Source organism: Ceratotherium simum, chromosome 5, assembly GCF_057802395.1.
Source record: "Ceratotherium simum simum isolate JZ-2026a chromosome 5, ASM5780239v1, whole genome shotgun sequence".
Lineage (NCBI taxonomy): Eukaryota > Metazoa > Chordata > Mammalia > Perissodactyla > Rhinocerotidae > Ceratotherium > Ceratotherium simum.
The window spans coordinates 61,407,703-61,426,230 of NC_141904.1; the positions used below are offsets into that span (position 1 = coordinate 61,407,703).

General features: G+C 40.1%; 1 protein-coding gene across 5 annotated transcripts in view; it reads left to right on the forward strand.

Moving 5' to 3' along the window:
- Nucleotides 1–18,528, forward strand: part of PTPRG (protein tyrosine phosphatase receptor type G) — a 687,787-nt gene that overhangs the window by 153,231 nt on the left and 516,028 nt on the right. The window lies entirely within an intron of this gene.

Here is an 18,528-nt window from a genome sequence, read left to right on the forward strand (position 1 = left end):
GTTGAATTTTAGTTGAAGAGCCACAAATTTATCACTGTGGCTGGGATGAGTGGTGGAGGACAGGCCTTCCCCACACATTTAATCTACCCTCTCGAGTTTAAATATTTCCAATGAATCATCATACTCTCTGACCTTGTAACATAAATCCAAGAGAGCTGCATTTCTTTTTTTTTTTTTTTTTTTTTTAAGATTTTATTTATTTATTTTTTCCCCCCAAAGCCCCAGTAGTTAGTTGTATGTCATAGCTGCACATCCTTCTAGTTGCTGTATGTGGGACTCGGCCTCAGGATGGACGGAGAAGTGGTGCCTCGGTGCGCGCCCGGGATCCGAACCCGGGCCACCAGCATCGGAGCGCGCACACTTAACCACCAAGCCACGGGGCCGGCCCGAGAGCTGCATTTCTTATCTGCAAACTTCAGCCAAGTCTCATTACTGTGTCCGTGTGTAGCGGCTTTGTCTTTGGGCTTCCGGTTAGTCTACTGGTTACCATCCCTTTCATGTGAAAGGATCTCTTGATTTATGACTTGATGGGATTTTTTTTCACCATGGATAGAGATGTGCATGGATTAATGGTTGAAAACATACAGGATTTGGTTGTTAGAGTGTATCGAGAAAAATAGGATGAATAGTTTTTGGGGAATATGTTATCAAACCTAACTTGTATGAGGGATTCTTATAATGGAAATATACTACCATTGAGTGAAAAACGACAAAGGATTGCTAAATGTAATTGTAAGTGGATACTTTCCTACCTCGGGCATATAAGATGTCTACAAGACCATTTTAGAATCCATTAAAGACTGGTGATTGAATTATATCTGCTCCAATGCCTGCCCTCTAAATTACCTGTTTTGATGCCTGCAGTTGCACCATTAAGGGTTATTATTATTGTATATTTGCATCGCCAGAAATCTTCTGTATTAGATTGTTCCCCTGAGTTTGTGATATGTTAAACTGTTCCCACTTATTAAGATTGAGCTAAATAATTTAATTTTGATTTTCTGTGGCATGTGTCTGAGTTCAGTAGATTGGAAATGGGAGAGAGTGGGAGAGGCCTGGGGCCCAAGTTGTTCTGGAGAGTGGTTTAAGTCATTGCAGTGTCGAATCATAATTTTCAAAAAGTTAAAATACATGACTCTTCCACAAACAGAATTAATACATATCAAATTTAAATCATTAACGAGGCAAACAGTAATACGGTAAAGCTGGTTGGAAGGGCATTTGGAGGAACTGGGTATTTTTAGACAATAAGGAATGCCAGAATATGATTGCTAGGTTAGATCCAACATTGGTTAATATCCTACAGAGTTATTAAACCGTAACCTATTTTTCTTTTTTGAAACTGGATATAAATCTACAGGTTAATGTGTAACTTCACCAAGTGTGATCTTTAATCATAGTGAATAGCAAGTCAAACAATGGTACATTCCCCTAGGTAATTAAATATTTTTTGAGTGAGTTTGTTAAATTCGGCCCCAGTATGACGTTGAAAGGACGTGCTGCGTTCTCTTTACCTTATTTCCATGTTTTCGATAATTGTTGTCCTCAGCAGCTTGTGAAGCTTCATGGAGACTGACAACGCCTGTGTTTTATCCACTTTCTGGTTTTGCTTTTGGCTGGTGTTGACGGCGGGTCTGCCTGTCTGCAAGGTGAAGTGCTTTACAAGCCTGCAGTTGAACTATTTGTGATATTTTCATTGCTCTTCTCTGTTGATATTTGACACTTTCAGTCCCATCTCTATCCTCGCCTCTTTCTTTCATCCTGTTAGAGTGCATTTATGCCTCTATTTATGTAGAATGCTGGCAAAGAAGAATGGGCGACTGGAGAAGACTGGATCAGAGTCCTGAACGATTTACTTCCTTGGCTGTCCTGGGCTTGGACGTGACTCCACCATGTTCTACCTACGCGACCTTGAGCAATTCAGTTAACCTCTGCACCTCCATTTTGGTCGCCTAAAATGGGTTGAGCAATGGTGCTTACTTTGTAGGGATATTGTAAGGATTAAAGAATTAAATTAAAGGATTAAAATAGTGCCGGGCACCTAGGAAATTTTCAACTAAGATCATCTCTAAGAGCTATATATATATATTTTGTATCTTGTTATTTTACATACTAGATGTTCCCTAAAGGATTTGCAAACCCACTTGCTTAAAAGGACCAGGGAGGCAAGTCACAAATAACTGAAGGGTCTTACAAAATTAACCATAGGAGCAGGGATGACTGTCACTTAATACCTGGCATCCCAGCTGGGGAAAGGTTAGTGACTGATAGGGACAGTGGTGAAGTTTACACCAAGTGAAGGCGGCCCCTGACTATGCGTCTCGAGCCAGTTGTTGCCTTATGGTTCGATATGGCTTGATGCTAAAATTTTTTTGAGAAGACTAAAGCCTGGATTGTCATGTGTCTTTTCTCCTTTGTAAATGTTGGCAACTGATTGACATAACATGCTGTGTTTATGGGCTCCATGTAGTGGGCCACCAGTTTGTCATGTTTACTCTTGGTTGATTTAGATTATTCAACAAGAAAGGTAAAGTGGTTCACATTAGATTGTGTCAGAATTTCAAGTGACCGTAGCGGTCATTTCCCCAGTCCCCTGCTTTTACAGATAAGACAGTTGAGTTTAGGCAAAGTCACAGGGCCTGTTAGAGGTGGTACTTGTAATTTTTGTGGGAATAAGCTTTACTTTTACAAATTCTTCCACTTTTGGAAGTTATAAGGTTTAACACAGATTCATTTTTGAAAGATTACCGTGCATTAAAAAATGACCCTATTGATTATCGGAACAGAGGAGGGAAATACACCAAAAATTTAACAGTGGTTACGGTTATTTTTATTTTCTTGTTTATGCTTTTTATGTACTCTTTTGTCTATTTAATGTACTCTGTTGATTAATGTACTTCACTTAATGTGCTTCTACAATGATTATTTATTGCTTTTATAATCAGAAAAAGCAATAAATGCTATTAAAAAAATAATTTATCGTGGAAATGCCTAGATGTGTGATAATACGGTTATTGATCAGTTTCATGGCCTCAAGATTGTCACCAGCAAAGTAAAGTTTCATTATTTCATTTGCCCGAGGAAAATGATGGTGTATCTTACTGTGCTATTTAAATATGTTTACATAGGTCTTCCTTAGGTCTGCAGTGATTTCTTTGATGGAATGGTTTTGCGACCACCCTGAGGCATGTAAATTGCTGGTCCCACTCCTAGGCAGCTTGCCTGCAAGGGATACCGTCTGTTTTGGCAGAGCCAGGGGCTTGCCCTGCTGGGCTGGAGCCCACCAACTGTTGCAGCCACAGTGCCTCAGCTGTTGTGCTTTTACACTAACTGTCATTAGCCATGCAGACCTTTATGGTTCAAACCAGGCCACATCTGTTGTGAGTCCCATGACCTTCAAAACCCACAGCAGAAAGAAATGCAAAACATACTTTTTATCTCCAGGCTTTCTGCAGATGCGACATTTTAGAGGGCTTAATTAAAAATATTTTTCTAAACTTATTTTGTAAAGGATTTTCATTTTCCTTGTCCTCTATTAGCAGTAGATTTACGTTGTTGACGACTTGAGCAAATCAGTGTTGCTCAGAATGTGGTCTGCTGACCACCTGCATCAGATCCCAGAAGGAGTTTGTTAAAATATTTATTCTGGAACCTCACTGGAGAGCAAGAGAGTCATGATCTTAGGGGTGTATTCCTGCACCAATATTTTAAAGCGATGTTTTGGGCGTTTGGGGCTGTGTGCCCAAAGGCACATCCTGTTCTCTTTCACAGTGGTAAGCGTGGAGTTACAGAGCTGACACTAAGATGAGTAGTCATGTGGTGAATTGAGCACCCCAGGAAGGCCTTGACCTCGTAGAAAGTTTGTTTTTGGGTGTAAAATTTGGGGAAAGGTCTTAAAGTCATGTTACGTGGAAGATGTTCCTGGTCATTGCAAGAATGGAAACTATCTTTACAGGTTGAACATAGTGATTCATTTGGTTTTGTTTTCCAGAAATAGTAATGTCTAAAAGGAAATTGTTCTCTGTATATGCTGTATGTCCCCTCAACTTAGTTCCTTCTGAAAAATAGAATGGCCCACATATCAAACGCTATGGTGGTGTTGCTGTATTCTTCAGTGCCAGCCATTGGGTCTCCTGATGCATTTAGGAGCCTTATATTTGCATTGCTAAAGCCATGAAGAGACCAGCGGACCATATGCCTCTATAAAAATACTCCTCCCCCCATTGAGTTAGCACTAAGTCTCTTAAACAGAAAAGGGGAAAAGGAAGAAATTGAGTTCCCCTAATTTGTGGGAATGAGGTAAGTAGAGAGAAGGAAGAAAGAAGATTTCTCTCAACTATTCTAGGTCACATTTTGTCCTTGAGGCAGGAGCAAGAGGGACAAAGAAGCTGGCTTGCATAGTGCTATGTGAGTCTCCAAAGCACCACGTTTCAGACATTTTAGATGGAGGAGATTTATTTTATGCAACATATCCAAAATATCATTTTAACATGTAATCAAAATAAAAAATATTAATGAGATATTTTACATCATTTTTTCTTATTAAGTATTTGGAATCCTGTGTGTATTTTACTCACAACACGTCGCAGTTCCGGGTAGCCCCCTGTGGCTGGAGGCTGCTGTATTGGACAGCGCAGTTCTAAAGCCTTCTTTTCATCCCCAGTTCTCAGTTAAATTTTAACATATGCCTGCATGGAACATTCTTTTTTTTTCTGTCTTAGAGAAAATGAATTGTTTTCTCAGCAGTTTGTTGGTGTTAGCGTAACGCCTTCCTGTGTAGGCTGTAGTGTTAGAATTCTCTTTGCAAGCCTTGTAATAATTTTCAGGAATTATCACTTTTTTTTTTTTTTTTTTTTGTGAGGAGATCAGCCCTGTGCTAACATCCGCCAATCCTCCTCTTTTTTTGCTGAGGAAGACGGCCCTGGGCTAACATCTGTGCCCATCTTCCTCCACTTTATATGGGACGCCGCCACAGCATGGCTTGCCAAGCAGTGCGTCAGTGCGCGCCCGGGATCCGAACCAGCGAACCCCAGGCCGCCGCAGCGGAGCGCGCGCACTTAACTGCTTGCGCCACCGGGCCGGCCCCTTTAGTTGCAACTAGAGAGTATTGACACTGGGAGGAATTCTTTCAGTGTGAAAGCTCTTAAAAGGACAATCGAAAACACAGTGTTTTTCTTCTAGGACACAGGTTTGGGGCATCTAAGTAACCCAGTGGGGTCCTTGACACAGAATATGTAAAATTAGAATTGTCCAGGAGAGTCCTGGTTCAGTGGTCACTTTGTGTCAGTCCAACCATGTTCTGTGTTAATATTTTATGTTTTGTTGTTTATATATATATTTAAAAAGAACCTAACATGCACCATCCATTTCCATGTTGCAGGCCCTCAGACTTTATAGGGAAGTCTCAGTGGAGCTCATTCTCCTTCCTCTGTCTGTTTAGAGTGTCTGGGTTTGCATTCCTTTCTCTGTCCTGTACAATGTAATGTGATTTTGACAAGATACTTTACCATTCTGTACCCTGGGAAATGGGAAAGCTGAGAGGATTTACTCCTCCAAGTTCTGGTGAGGATTAAAGGAGAGAATCCAGCTGAAGAGCTTGGCACTGTGCCTCCTGGTACAAAGTTAGTGCTAGAGAAATATTAGCTATCCTCAGCATCTTTACTAATTATCTGTGTTAATTTTAGAAACTGAAGCAGCGCAGGAGAAATTTTAGGAATGTATTTGTTTCCTTGACATTGAGATAAGGTTTAAAAAAATCCTTACTTCTTACCCGTAACATATATTAAAAATCTTTGTTTCTGCCACAGTGTCTTTAGCCTCATTTCCACATTCTATCCACTGTTTTGTCCTAGGATTGAACATCTCTTCACTTTGGGCAAAATTATTTTAATAAGAACTCTCTGCTCAGAGCATCTCTATTAAAGACCCCTCTCCCTCGAGTGTGAAGGGAAAAGTCCTAATTGCATTTCACAAAGTGCCTTTTCTCTTTCTGAAACATTGGTTCCTGAATAAACCTCAAATATCATGTCCAATTTCTGAAACACCTGAAATCTGCAGGCTTTTCGGTTCCATTGTGTTAAATATCAAAGAATGGATTAGTCTGAACGTGGATGGGCACAAAAGAAAACCTAAGGTTTCCAGCAGCTTCTAATACCATCCATTCTTTCCATCTTTTCACTTAATACTCACTCACTAATTATGCAGAAGTGATATTTAAGAGCCTGTTTATAAAATGTTTAGTAAACCTTTGTAAGTAATATTTAAAGGAGAGTGTGTTTTTCAGAATTCACTCGGGATTTCTGTAATCTGCAGCCCTGTAGTTTTGGTACATGTGTCGCACCAATTTGTTCCAGAGTATTTCACGGCGTGTGCTACATTGTTCTCATCTGCTGAGTCAGAATCAGAGGAACAATTTGTTTCATTCAATTTTGCCTGATAGGGAAGCCTCCAAGGATATGAAATTTCCTTTCAGCATCATTATATTTATATATATAAAAAAAGCAACTATCCTTTTATTCTCCCTCCTACCCCCAGTCTGATTGACTATATTGCAGAATCATAAAAGGATTTAAATTCAGAGTTGAAAAGTCACCTTACAATTGATTTCATTCAGTTCCTTGTATACAAATACATATTGAGAGGAAAGAAAGAAATATTGAACTGAAACTTTCAGTTTTGGATTTGAGCTTTTTAAAGTCATAAAACTGCTTTTCCATTTGACTCTTCAGATAGGTCTTGTAGTATAATTGGTCAGAGTCAGAGAAGGTTTTAGAAAAAGCACATCCAAAAAAGAAAACAGATGCAAACTGTGCTTATTTAATAGCTGCCATTTCATCATCAGAAAAGGCCTTTTGGTTAAATGGCTCTTTTTCCAAAAAAGGAAAAAAATTTTTCCCATATAATTAAAGAAACCGCTTTTAGAGCTAGATAAAGCAGACAGAGATAAATGCTTTAGCAATCTTGATGTTATCTGGTGAAAATTTTTATGTGGTTAGATTTTTTTTTTTTAATAGTACTTTTTTTGTGTGTGTCTGTGTGAGGGAGATCAGCCCTGAGCTAACATCCATGCTAATCCTCCTCTTTTTGCTGAGGAAGACCAGCTCTGAGCTAACATCTATTCCCAGTCCTCCTCCTTTTTTTCCCCAAAGCCCCAGTAGATAGTTGTATGTCATAGCTGCACATCCTTCTAGTTGCTGTATGTGGGATGCGGCCTCAGCATGGCTGGAGAAGCAGTGCGTCGGTGCACGCCCGGGATCTGAACCAGGGCCACTAGTAGCAGAGCGCACACACTTAACCGCCAAGCTATGGGGCCGCCCCGTGGTTAGAATTTTTTAATTAAATCATTTTATTTAAGATTGTAATAGCCCTTTTAAATTATTTTCGTTGAGACTTGCATTGTGTTATTTCAAGTTAATTCCTCTTCAAGCAAAGCAGAATGCAAGATATTTTTTCTGATGATTTCTTTCTGCAACTGAAGGGAACAAAGCAAACCTCAATCTTTGCGGAAAGCAAGCACCTAACACCTAATAAAAATGGAGATAACAAAAATGAACTTGTAGCCCTGTGATATTCTGACTAGCAGCATTAAAGTGGTTGCCTGGGCAATACTACCCAATTCCTTGGGTTATTTTTTTCTTTTAAATTCCAGAGACAGATTGAATCAAAGCCGATGGAAGCTTTGTTCTCGGTGTTTCAGGGAGGAGAAATGGTCCTATGGATTTCGAAAACAGAGAGAGGTATATTTGGTCATTTCTCTCTCTACCAGCCACAAAGCATATTTGTCCCTGAATACATTTTCATGATTATAGATAATCCTGAACAGTTGCTAAAGACAAAATCTTTGTCATTGTGCAGAGATGAATTACCATAGTTTTATTAGTTATCCTTTCCTCAGGTCACTTACTGTTCTATTGCTCACACTTACTTGTGGAAGAGAGAGGTTTTTTTTTTTTTTTTTTTTGTGAGGAAGATCAGCCCTGAGCTAACATCCATGCTAATCCTCCTCTTTTTGCTGAGGAAGACCAGCTCTTAGCTAACATCTATTGCCAGTCTCCTCCATTTTTTTCCCCCGAAGCCCCAGTAGATAGTTGTATGTCATAGTTGCACATCGTTCTAGTTGCTGTATGTGGGACGCAGCCTCAGCATGGCCGGAGAAGCGGTGCGTTGGTGTGCGCCTGGGGTCCGGCAGGCCGCCAGTAGCGGAGCGTGCGCACTTAACCGCTAAGCCATGGGACCGGCCCCCAGGCCTTCTATCTTAAATTCTTTTAGACAGTTAAGGGACAGGTCAAAGTTTTTTTCAGAGTCTTTTGTTCTTAAAAATAATCAGGCCAGGGCCGGCCCCGTGGCTTAGCGGTTAAGTGCGCACGCTCCGCTGCTGGCGGCCTGGGTTCGGATACCAGGCGCGCACTGAAGCACCGCTTCTCCGGCCATGCTGAGGCCGCGTCCCACATATAGCAACTAGAAGGATGTGCAGCTATGACATACAACTATCTACTGGGGCTTTGGGGGAAAAAATAAATAAATAAAATTATTAAAAAACATAATAATAATCAGGCCAAAGAGACACATTTTAGGGCGGCCAGTTCTTATCCCCCACACTACTTAGATGGTAAGGGTGAGGGAGTGGATACATTGCTAACATTGCACAGAGCGCTAGGGTATAGACAGCTACAGGCCACTGAGTGGCTGGCAGGCCTATCCAACCTAGAGGCCCCAGGTTTCTGGGTTTCCTAAGCCAGTCAGGTCTGTCCACATCTCTGTATTTGATCCCCAAACCCAGAGCTTAGGTCTTGGCACCTCCAGTGTATTTTCTACCATCTACCACGAATGCGTATTATCTTGGCGTGTTTTTTTGTCACTGTGAAGCTCGCTTTCTCCAAGTACTGGAAATGTGAATCATGTGGTCAGTGCTGACGTATTTTGCTTGGGTTGGTAGTTGTGCCATGGCTTTGAAATGGGCACCCAAAAACATTTAAATAGGGTTTCTTTGTCCATTTCTATTTGTTCTATAAGAAATATCCATTTCATTCAATATTTTTCATTAAATACTTCATAAGGACTGTGTGTGTATAAATGACTCAATTATATAAAAGGCCCAGGTTATAAAGTTTATCCTTTATTTCTCAGGGATAAAAATTTATTAGGCACTCATGATTACAAATTTTAAACGAAAGAAAATATGAAGAGAATTTATTTGTCAATGTACCATTTTGTTTCCCTAACTCAAGTTGTAACAATATTTATTTCCGCTTGACTAGAAGTAACTTGCTTTTTTGTAGACAATAACCAATGTTTGTGTAATTGTAATTGGATATTCTTCACATCATGTTAGAAAAATCACTCTAGTTTTCCGTTAGTACTATTGCAATGTGATTTTATCTTAGACAATTGCCAGTAGTGGTGGGAAGAGTAGCCTAGACAATTTCTTTCTTTTGAAATTGTTACATTTTTAGTTTTCCAAGGCCCATGTAGAAACTGTTTTTCACTTGTGATGTTTATTTACGTTTGAGCAGGTGGAGTATTTTTATGATTCCTAAAATTCAATTTTGTGAAGAATAGTTGTAGTATAGTATCAATTGTACAGGTTTGAGAGTAATATCTGGTTCAGGGCTGTGTGTTCTTGGACAAGTTACGTACCTTTTCTGAATAATTGTACCGAAGCCACAGGATTATCAGAAGAATTACTTGAGCCATTGTATTGGTGGTACTTCTAATAGTGCCTGACTCATGGGCAATAATTGAGTTCGTAAATATCTTATCATGAGGCCGGGCAATGGTGGCAAACTCATATGGCCATAGGGACTAGACAGGAAATATAAATGATCAAATGGGATTGGGTGGAGTTAATGATTCTTTTCTAAAGAGCTACTTGGTATTCCCATAGCATATTGTTGCTATTTGGGAACAAAGTCCAGATCTCTCATTAAGAAAATACAGATATTGGGGTTCTCTCCTGGATTTTCCCATGTTGGCAGTGAATTAAACACACATACACACACACGCATACATATACACTGGGTGAAACAAAACATCTGGATCGATGGCTGTATACAGCATGGTGGCCACCCGGAATGCAATCTCCGATCTGTATTTGCCAGTTCCGTTGATCATTAAGGATTAAAGAGATGGCACAGTTGTAACATTGGAAGTACAGATTTGTGGCAATTGACATTACCACAACACTATCCATGACTAATCCTCATTTTCCCAGTAATCTTATAAAATCAGGAGGCATGATTCTTTGAGAACCAAACAGTATTATCATGGATTGGAAGAGTTGGTTGATACATTTCTATCTGATATTATAAAATATTTGAAGCCAGAAGTCCAATTCTTTTTTAGGAGGGAGCCTCTGAGGAAGACTGAACCACGGTATTTTTCAGATTTTTATCACAAATATATAATAAGCCCCCATATAAATCAGTTTTCTAAGTGTACCTTTTCTTGGATCTGTTGGGAAGTGTGTATTTTTACTTCTGAAGTTTTTATTTTTTTATTTTATTTTATTTTTTTTTTTTAATTTTTATTTATTTATTTCCCCCAAAGCCCCAGTAGATAGTTGTATGTCATAGTTGCACATCCTTCTAGTTGCTGTATGTGGGACGCGGCCTCAGCATGGCTGGAGAAGTGGTGCGTCGGTGCGCGCCCGGGATCCGAACCCGGGCCGCCAGCAGCAGAGCGCGCGCACTTAACCGCTAAGCCACAGGGCCGGCCCTGAAGTTTTTAAACTATTATATAGTTAATAGCAGAGGATAGCTCTAGTTTTTTTTGTCCCTTTTATTCCTGTCTGATTGAAAAAAAATTGATTCTGCCTTTCGGAATCAGTGTTATTTTAGAGTAACGAAGAGAAGTTCAAGTGTTTTGCTTCTCTCCCTGACTTCAGTCATTTTTACAAGCCTATTTTATGTTTTTTTCCTCTAGGATACTACAGTGGTCTGTGATTCCTCTTTCCCTTGAATTGCCTATGAGTTTTAGTAATCTAGTTTACTTAAAAAAAGGTCAGGGCTCTACATTAGGTCTCTTTATCACTTTAGATGATAAAAAAATATATTTTTTGGTAGTTGGAACAATAAGTACATTTGAATGTGATAAAATAGGTAATCTACTGTAATATAGTCTATTGTATTTGAGGTTAGCTCCGCATCACAAACAACCTGAGGGACCATTTGTGATGCAGTAGTTACAAAGGAATGCACTTCTTGATTCTCCTTTTTGGGACATTCACTAAGTACATTTTACTACAGTTAATTGAAATACAGGCACAAAGGAGAGGAGAGGCTGATCGGAATATTTAATTACTTTAACTATAATTTGATACTTTTGCCCATTGTAGACACGAAAAAGATAAAGATTTATTCATTTTAGACTATTGTGTGGGATTTAATGTTCTTAAATGCTCTTTAAAATTTAGAGAAAATTATACTTGATAGAGATTTTGCCATCCTTGAGGGATCTTTAATTTGTTTGTTGTATGAGCAGTTATTATAGATATAAACAGCCTGCTTAACTGCTTGTCTGCCATTCTGGAAATATGCATTCTGCATTTAAAAATGTGAGTGCCTATTACTTATTGTAGTGGGCTTTTTTTTTTTTTTAAACATTTTATTTATTTTTTTTTTCCCCCCAAAGCCCCAGTAGATAGTTGTATGTCATAGCTGCACATCCTTCTAGTTGCTGTATGTGGGACGCGGCCTCAGCATGGCCGGAGAAGCAGTGCGTTCGTGCGCGCCCGGGATCCGAACCCGGGCCACCAGCAGCGGAGCGCGCGCACCTAACCGCTAAGTGTAGTGGGCTTATTTTTGGCAGTAACTCTGGCAGAGAACTAGGACTGTCTGTATGAGAGCCATCCATCCATCATCCTAAGTAATTTTTCATTCTGGTACTAGGGAATCAGAATTTCTTTGTTCTGATGTTTCAATTTTGCATGGAAGCTGGCCAATTCTCCTAGGCTTCTTTTTTTTTTTTTAAAGATTTTTTTTTTTTAATTTATTTTTTTCCACCCAAAGCCCCAGTAGATAGTTGTATGTCATAGCTGCACATCCTTCTAGTTGCTGTATGTGGGACGCGGCCGAGGCCGGAGAAGCGGTGCATCTGTGCGCGCCGGGGATCCAAACCCGGGCCGCCAGCAGCGGAGTGCGCGCACTTAACCGCTAAGCCACGGCCGGCCCTCTCCTAGGCTTCTAAGTCCTTTTGAATGGCCTAGAATTGGACATACAGTTAAGTGGAAATACTATCAAGTATCACTACACTATTTTGCTTTGGTACAAGATGTGCCACCATGTTGTAGATGGAAATTTGGGCTGTTCTCGTCATAAACTTACTCTGGTTTCACCTCTACATAACCTCTGCCATATAACCACTTTCCCTTATAGGAGATCATGACATAGCTGGGATCAAGTGGACATGGTTGGTTCAATATGGTAAGATGAAAGAGCAACGTGGAGAAATGCTGTGGTTATTTTGAAATGTTTAGTGACCACATATCTTCCTTTCCTGGTGGGCACTTCAGGCTTCCATTCGTTTTCAGATATACAAATGCATATGTAAATGAACCATCTTTGTCAAAAACCATGAGACATTAGTTGTACTCTGTAATTTCCATTCATGCATTGGCAATTTTGGAAGACACATGTTCTCCATCAATATGTAACTAGGTTTATTTTTATCCCATGTAGATTCAGTGACCTTCTCTCTGACAGTTAAAACCTAAGAAAAGACATCTATGTCAAGAACATTGTTTAATGTAGTGTATAGAGGAGCTGGTCTCTTTGTATGAAAAATGTTCAGCCTTCAAATTAACACAGAAGAGTTAACACAACTTGAAAGTCTTTTTCTTCCCCCCAAGTTGAAATTTCTATGAAACGCTGAGACGAAGGTTTGCACAGAATCCTCCTGAATATAGAGTCAAGGCAGATGGGATACACATCTGCTTTTATATTCCCAGAATAAAAACATTCTTTGTTATAAACTATGTGCAGTGGCTCTGGGAAATTAAATCATGGACACAGGAAACAATTTTGTTGATATCTTCAATGGTAGGTAACTCGTAGGATATTTTTATAGGAAAGGATTGGGACTTTGGGTCTGGAAACATTTTTATCTTTTCTGCTTCAGGCTGGAAATGAGGTGGGCTCAGTAGAAGTTCTGAGAGGTGATAGAGTTTATGAAAAGTCCCTGATGAAAATACCTGTCACTCATTTAGCTCTCTGCATAGCAACCAACTTGACTTAAGATTCCTCCTGCTGGGCCAGCCCCGTGGCTTAGCGGTTAAGTGCGCACGCTCCGCTGCTGGCGGCCTGGGTTCGGATCCTGGGCGCGCACCGACGCACCGCTTCTCCGGCCATGCTGAGGCTGCGTCCCACATACAGCAACTAGAAGGATGGGCAGCTATGACATACAACTATCTACTGGGGCTTTGGGGGAAAATAAATAAATAAATAAAATTATTAAAAAAAAAAATTCCTCCTGCTGAGTGAGACATAAGCATCATTGGCTAGTTAATGCTTTTGGATTTGAAATCTGTATTTTCATCCTGTCAAAATTGAGAGACTCAAATTCTTCTGGATGTTGGGAGATCTGGGTTTTTCCTTTCTAAACTCATTTCATTATTATACTCTCTAGACACTTGAAGGCTGCCCAAGTTTGTTATTCCTCATGCCCAGTTTGTTAGCCCAGCGTGTCTGTGTGTGTGTGTGTTTGTGTGTTTGGGTATGTGTTGGTTAAACTTGGACTAGAGATGACCTCTTTGAGGAGAATTCTGCAGCAGTGTGCACTATTGAGCATCCTTTGTGTCTTCCACACTTGTTATGTCACTGCCATTCCAACTCCTTGAAGCATTATAATATCACTAAAAGCCCTCCTGATCTTTCTTCTGACAGATGACTTCAGCTCCATAAACCATAGTGAGCTTGGTGCTGTAGAACTTGGGAGAATATGTGTTTGCATAACACCAACTCCTCCCTCTTGTCGGTCACATGATAACCATAGGCAGATCTATACTTATTGTCTATCCTGAAGAGTGAAACTACGTATTTTCATAAGCATGCTTCATTTTTAATTGTGTAATTAAGTTGCTGACATAAGCAAGTATGCAATTTCACATTAAGGTAAGGATCCATAAAGGCATGCATTTGCATAATTTAATTTTCTGCACAGAAGATACTGAAAATCAATAGCATAATTCATGGCCTTACCATATCATTGCCACGCCACCGTTGGTTGGCTGTTTGAGTTTAGAAGAGTACAAAGAGTACTAAAATTGATTGAATTTGGTTGCTGAGTCTGTAACCACAGATTTTTTCTTTGTGCAAATCACTGCTCCTTGCCAATAAAATATTAAGTTGCTTAATATACTCGATATATATTTTTTGACTGCTGTTAAAATAATAACTTTAAAAAAACACACCTTGTCATATGATTAAAATGCATTTGAAGAGGGGACTTAAACTTTTGTTTTCTTTTCAATTATGCAAGAGCCAGTAGTACATGATTATGTTCCTATTTAGGGAAAAAAGAAATCACACATTCCTGACATAGACGGAATAAAAATTAAATATAGTCATCTTTAATGAATAGTTTATGTGTTAAAAAGAAATCTGGTGCCAAGATGATAAAGTCCTTTGCTACCCTATTCATTGCTGAGTTGCCTCCCTAAAGAACTGCTTAGGAGGTACTCAGGATCATTCGTTCCAGCTTCGTGTATTAGATGTTCGCTGTTTCTGATAGGTGGGCAGTGACTGGAAAAAGAGACAGGAGGGGAGAAGGTAATGTTTTTGCTTGTGGCTTATATAAACACACACATATATGCGCATACACACAGATACTCTTGCCCCCTAACACAGACACCGTCAGTCTTGCTGTTGTTCATCTATATTCATTCATTCATTCACTCACTCACTAATTATTGAACAGATACCATATGCCAAACTCCATCTTGGGTGATAGCTTGAGAGCTCCTTATCTCCAGGGAGCTTAGAGCCCTTCATAGGCCATGCAACATGTCCTTCAGAAACTGGTTTTCCTGCCCATTATTACCTTGTTGTGTACAACCCATGTTGTACTCAATACTTCGGGGAGTGTGATGAAGACAGGGTTAACCCACCCTCCTTGGGATCGCCCTGCCCCCTCTGTTACCGCTTACCAGTTGGTCTGTGCAGCAAAACTAAACTTCTTACTTTCATCCCAAGTGAACTCCCTTTAGACAGGCAGTTCTGCTGCTCAGGTCAGATCCCTTCCACTACAGAGTGCTGGATATTCATGGCTGGGAAGGTAACTGCTCTTTGGGTATGGATTCCATTACTTTGCAGCTTCAGGGGAGGACCTTCTGATGTTTCCCTCCCTTGTTTCTTGAATAGGGTATATCTTTGTAGATTTGCCATTTCACTAATAGTTTAGTGGGCTTGGAGAGCTGGCTGGTATGGAACTCCAAAACCTGTGGCCTCTATCCAGTCTAGAGACTGGATGGAATTATGGGCTACTTCTTAGTGCTTGGAGGTTTTCATGATAACCTGATGAAGTTCTGGACTCTGTTGCTCTGCTTTCCCAGAAGGATTGATAACACAGTTTCCAGCATGGAAGCCACTCCAGTGAGAGACGCTGCTGGCAGCCCTTGTCCTCCTTCACCCCATCCTGATGTTCTCAAAGGTTCTGGGAAATGAAAAGCACCTCCGTTTCAGAAAAAAAGGGGACTGGTAGTGGTGATGGTGATTCTAGATAACATCTTCTGTAAAGGGTATAAGTTAATATCCTTGAGGATCACCCTATTCCTTCTCTACTTTTATACCTAGTTCATTTGTTCGTAAGCTTTCTGGCTAGAACTCTGGTTCAGTTCAGATTGTGTGTCTAAATTCTGAGGTTGACACCACCCTGGTGTAATGTCTGCAGCAGGCTGTTCATTTCTGCCTGGTCAGCTCTTTCCTAGTGTTCAGACTTAACCTGTCGAGTTGCAGGCTGTGAGCGTAAGAGTTGAGAATGTTAGAGGTGAAGCGGACCTCCGATCTAGCTCAGCGAGGAGGTTTGTGGTTCTTATCTCTGGCTTTAAAATAGAATCACCTGGAGAATTTTTTTTAAAAGTACTGATATCTTGATCTCACTCCAGACCAATTAAATCTGAATCTCTGGAGGTAGGGTCTAAGGCATAGGTTTTTTGTTTTGTTTTTTGAAGCAGTCAGGGCTGAGAGTCAGAGCTCTAGTCCAATGCATGGAGAAATTGATGATCAAGTGTTGAAGTGACTCGTTTGAAGGTCACCTTTAGTGTCACTTGGGGATCTTTTGCACACGAGAGACAGGAAAGTGAGCTTTGGCAGGTAATTGGTTCATGTAACTATAAAGCCTCCCATGGGGTTGGTTTCAAATTGGCTTTGTCCTGGGCTTAAATTTTGTCAAGAGAATTGATCCATAGATTTTTGCTTCCTCTGGCTTGGTTCTATTTTTGAGCTCCTCTGCTGATCTCTCTGCAAGGGCTTGACACTCCACCGCGCTCTTGAGGCTTCCAGCTCATGTCATAACACCTTCAGGAGGAGAGAAGAATCTCTCTGATTGGCTGATGTCCCCATTCCCAAACCTATTACTGGGGTCAGGGGCATGGTTTACAGTGATTGACGCTTAAGCCAAACAAGGCCCTGGACCTGGCAGGGATGGGGATGACAGGGTGTGGCTGGTCAATCCATGTGACTAGGGGGAGTGGGGTATGATGATTACAAAAACAGAGTCTCTGCAACAAATTTCCACCATGCTATCAGGAATTTAAAAAGCACTGTATGCCCAGTGCTGAGTTAGGTGCTCTGTTCACAGTAACTTGTGTTGTCTTCATAACAGTCCTATGAGGTTGGTATTTTTAGCTGCATTTTACAGACAAGGAACTGAGACTCAACCACGTACCCTAATGAAAACCACATATATTGTTCCCAAGGTCAAGATACTCTTTTACTCATTGTCCTAGTACTAAGAGGAAAGATTATTTGTATAATAATTATTTAGAGTGAGCTAGCTCTAAGAAGTATAGTAAACAGATACATAAAAACGTTTTCCATATGCATAGAGAATAAATAAGGCAAACAATTATTTATTTAGTGTGCTTGAGTAGAGGACAAAAATAGATTAGGAGATGGGAAATTTTATTTTTGGTTCCTGGAAGCTTAGAATAGTCAACTTCCTGGGGCTCTGAATGGCTCATCTACAAAATTACATGATGGATTGGAGGGTAGGTACCTAAACCTTCATCATACTCTAAAAATGGGTAGTAACTTAGATTTTGACTTTCTCCTTCAAGACCAATAAGCAGACATAGATGACACCAGATTTACTTTTTAGATGTGTGTTTAGACTTGATGAGATTCCCATTTCCCTCTAAAGGGCTCATCTCTATGGAATATCTTTGTTTTTTGTTCAAGCATTACTTCTCTCAGAGCCAGTCTTTGCAATTGATGTGTAAACATAAAGTACTTTATGTGTTTCCTGATTTTCTTTCATGACTGTCACATTGTCAACAAAGCTAATGCCATCATGGTGAGATTATTACTTTGGCTAATTTGGACTAGAAAATGTGTGTGTTTTCCTGGTGCCATCTTAATCTTAAGTTGAATATACAGTTCCCCTAACTATTTTCTTTGCTTTTTAAAAGCACATTTGATTTTGTTTGGGTGTATTTAAATATTAACATGGACAGCTGGGATGTATTGTGTGAAGTATAATTCCATTTCATTTTGGATTCTGGGTACCTGTGATATTTGTCGTCTTACATGTCAGTGCATTCAGGTGTGCTCTCACAACAAGAGAAATTTGCATCCATGAAGTGGCTGGGAGGGGAGGGCTCTGAACACTATAGCAGGCAGATGGAAGCTGTCCATATAGGGTAGAAGATGGGATTCATTTTGGGTTATCAAAAAGTATATCATTAAGCAGTATTTCTTTTTTGAACATTGTTGGCCTTGGAGAGTTTCAAGTTTCATATCCTCAGGTACAACAGGTGAATATTTGGGGCCCAAAGGATGTAGAGGACTGCAGCTCACCATGGAGTGTCTTCCAGGCCTCAGACTGTACTGTGTGTGGATGGCAGAGGCCTGGCTTTGATGCTGTCATGCTTATGTTTGGTTTCCTGATCCACAATGTGCTTCCCTTTGTGGCCTGAGACCAGTTACTTAGTGTCTCTAAGCCTTAATTCCTCCATCTGTAAAGGAGATAACCCCTTGCTCCGTGAAGATCAAATAAGGCTAGAGGCCCTTTCCACCGAGGACATAGGTTTATACGTGTAGTTGGAACCAAAACCACAGGTTCTAGGTCTACTGGTTATGTGACCTTGGGCAAGTTAAAGTGACTTAATTTCTCAAAGCTTCAGTTTGCTTGTCTATTGAATGGTGCCATTATTGTGACCACTGTATCTACTGCCTGGTGTTGGTTTGCAGATTAAATAAGATAATGTATGTAAAGTGCTTAGTGCACCACGCTTCCTGGCACAAAGTAAAGGCTCATTGTAAACTATTTTTAATAGTAATAGTAATCATGGTTATCTCTCTAGGTTCTCCTGTAGTT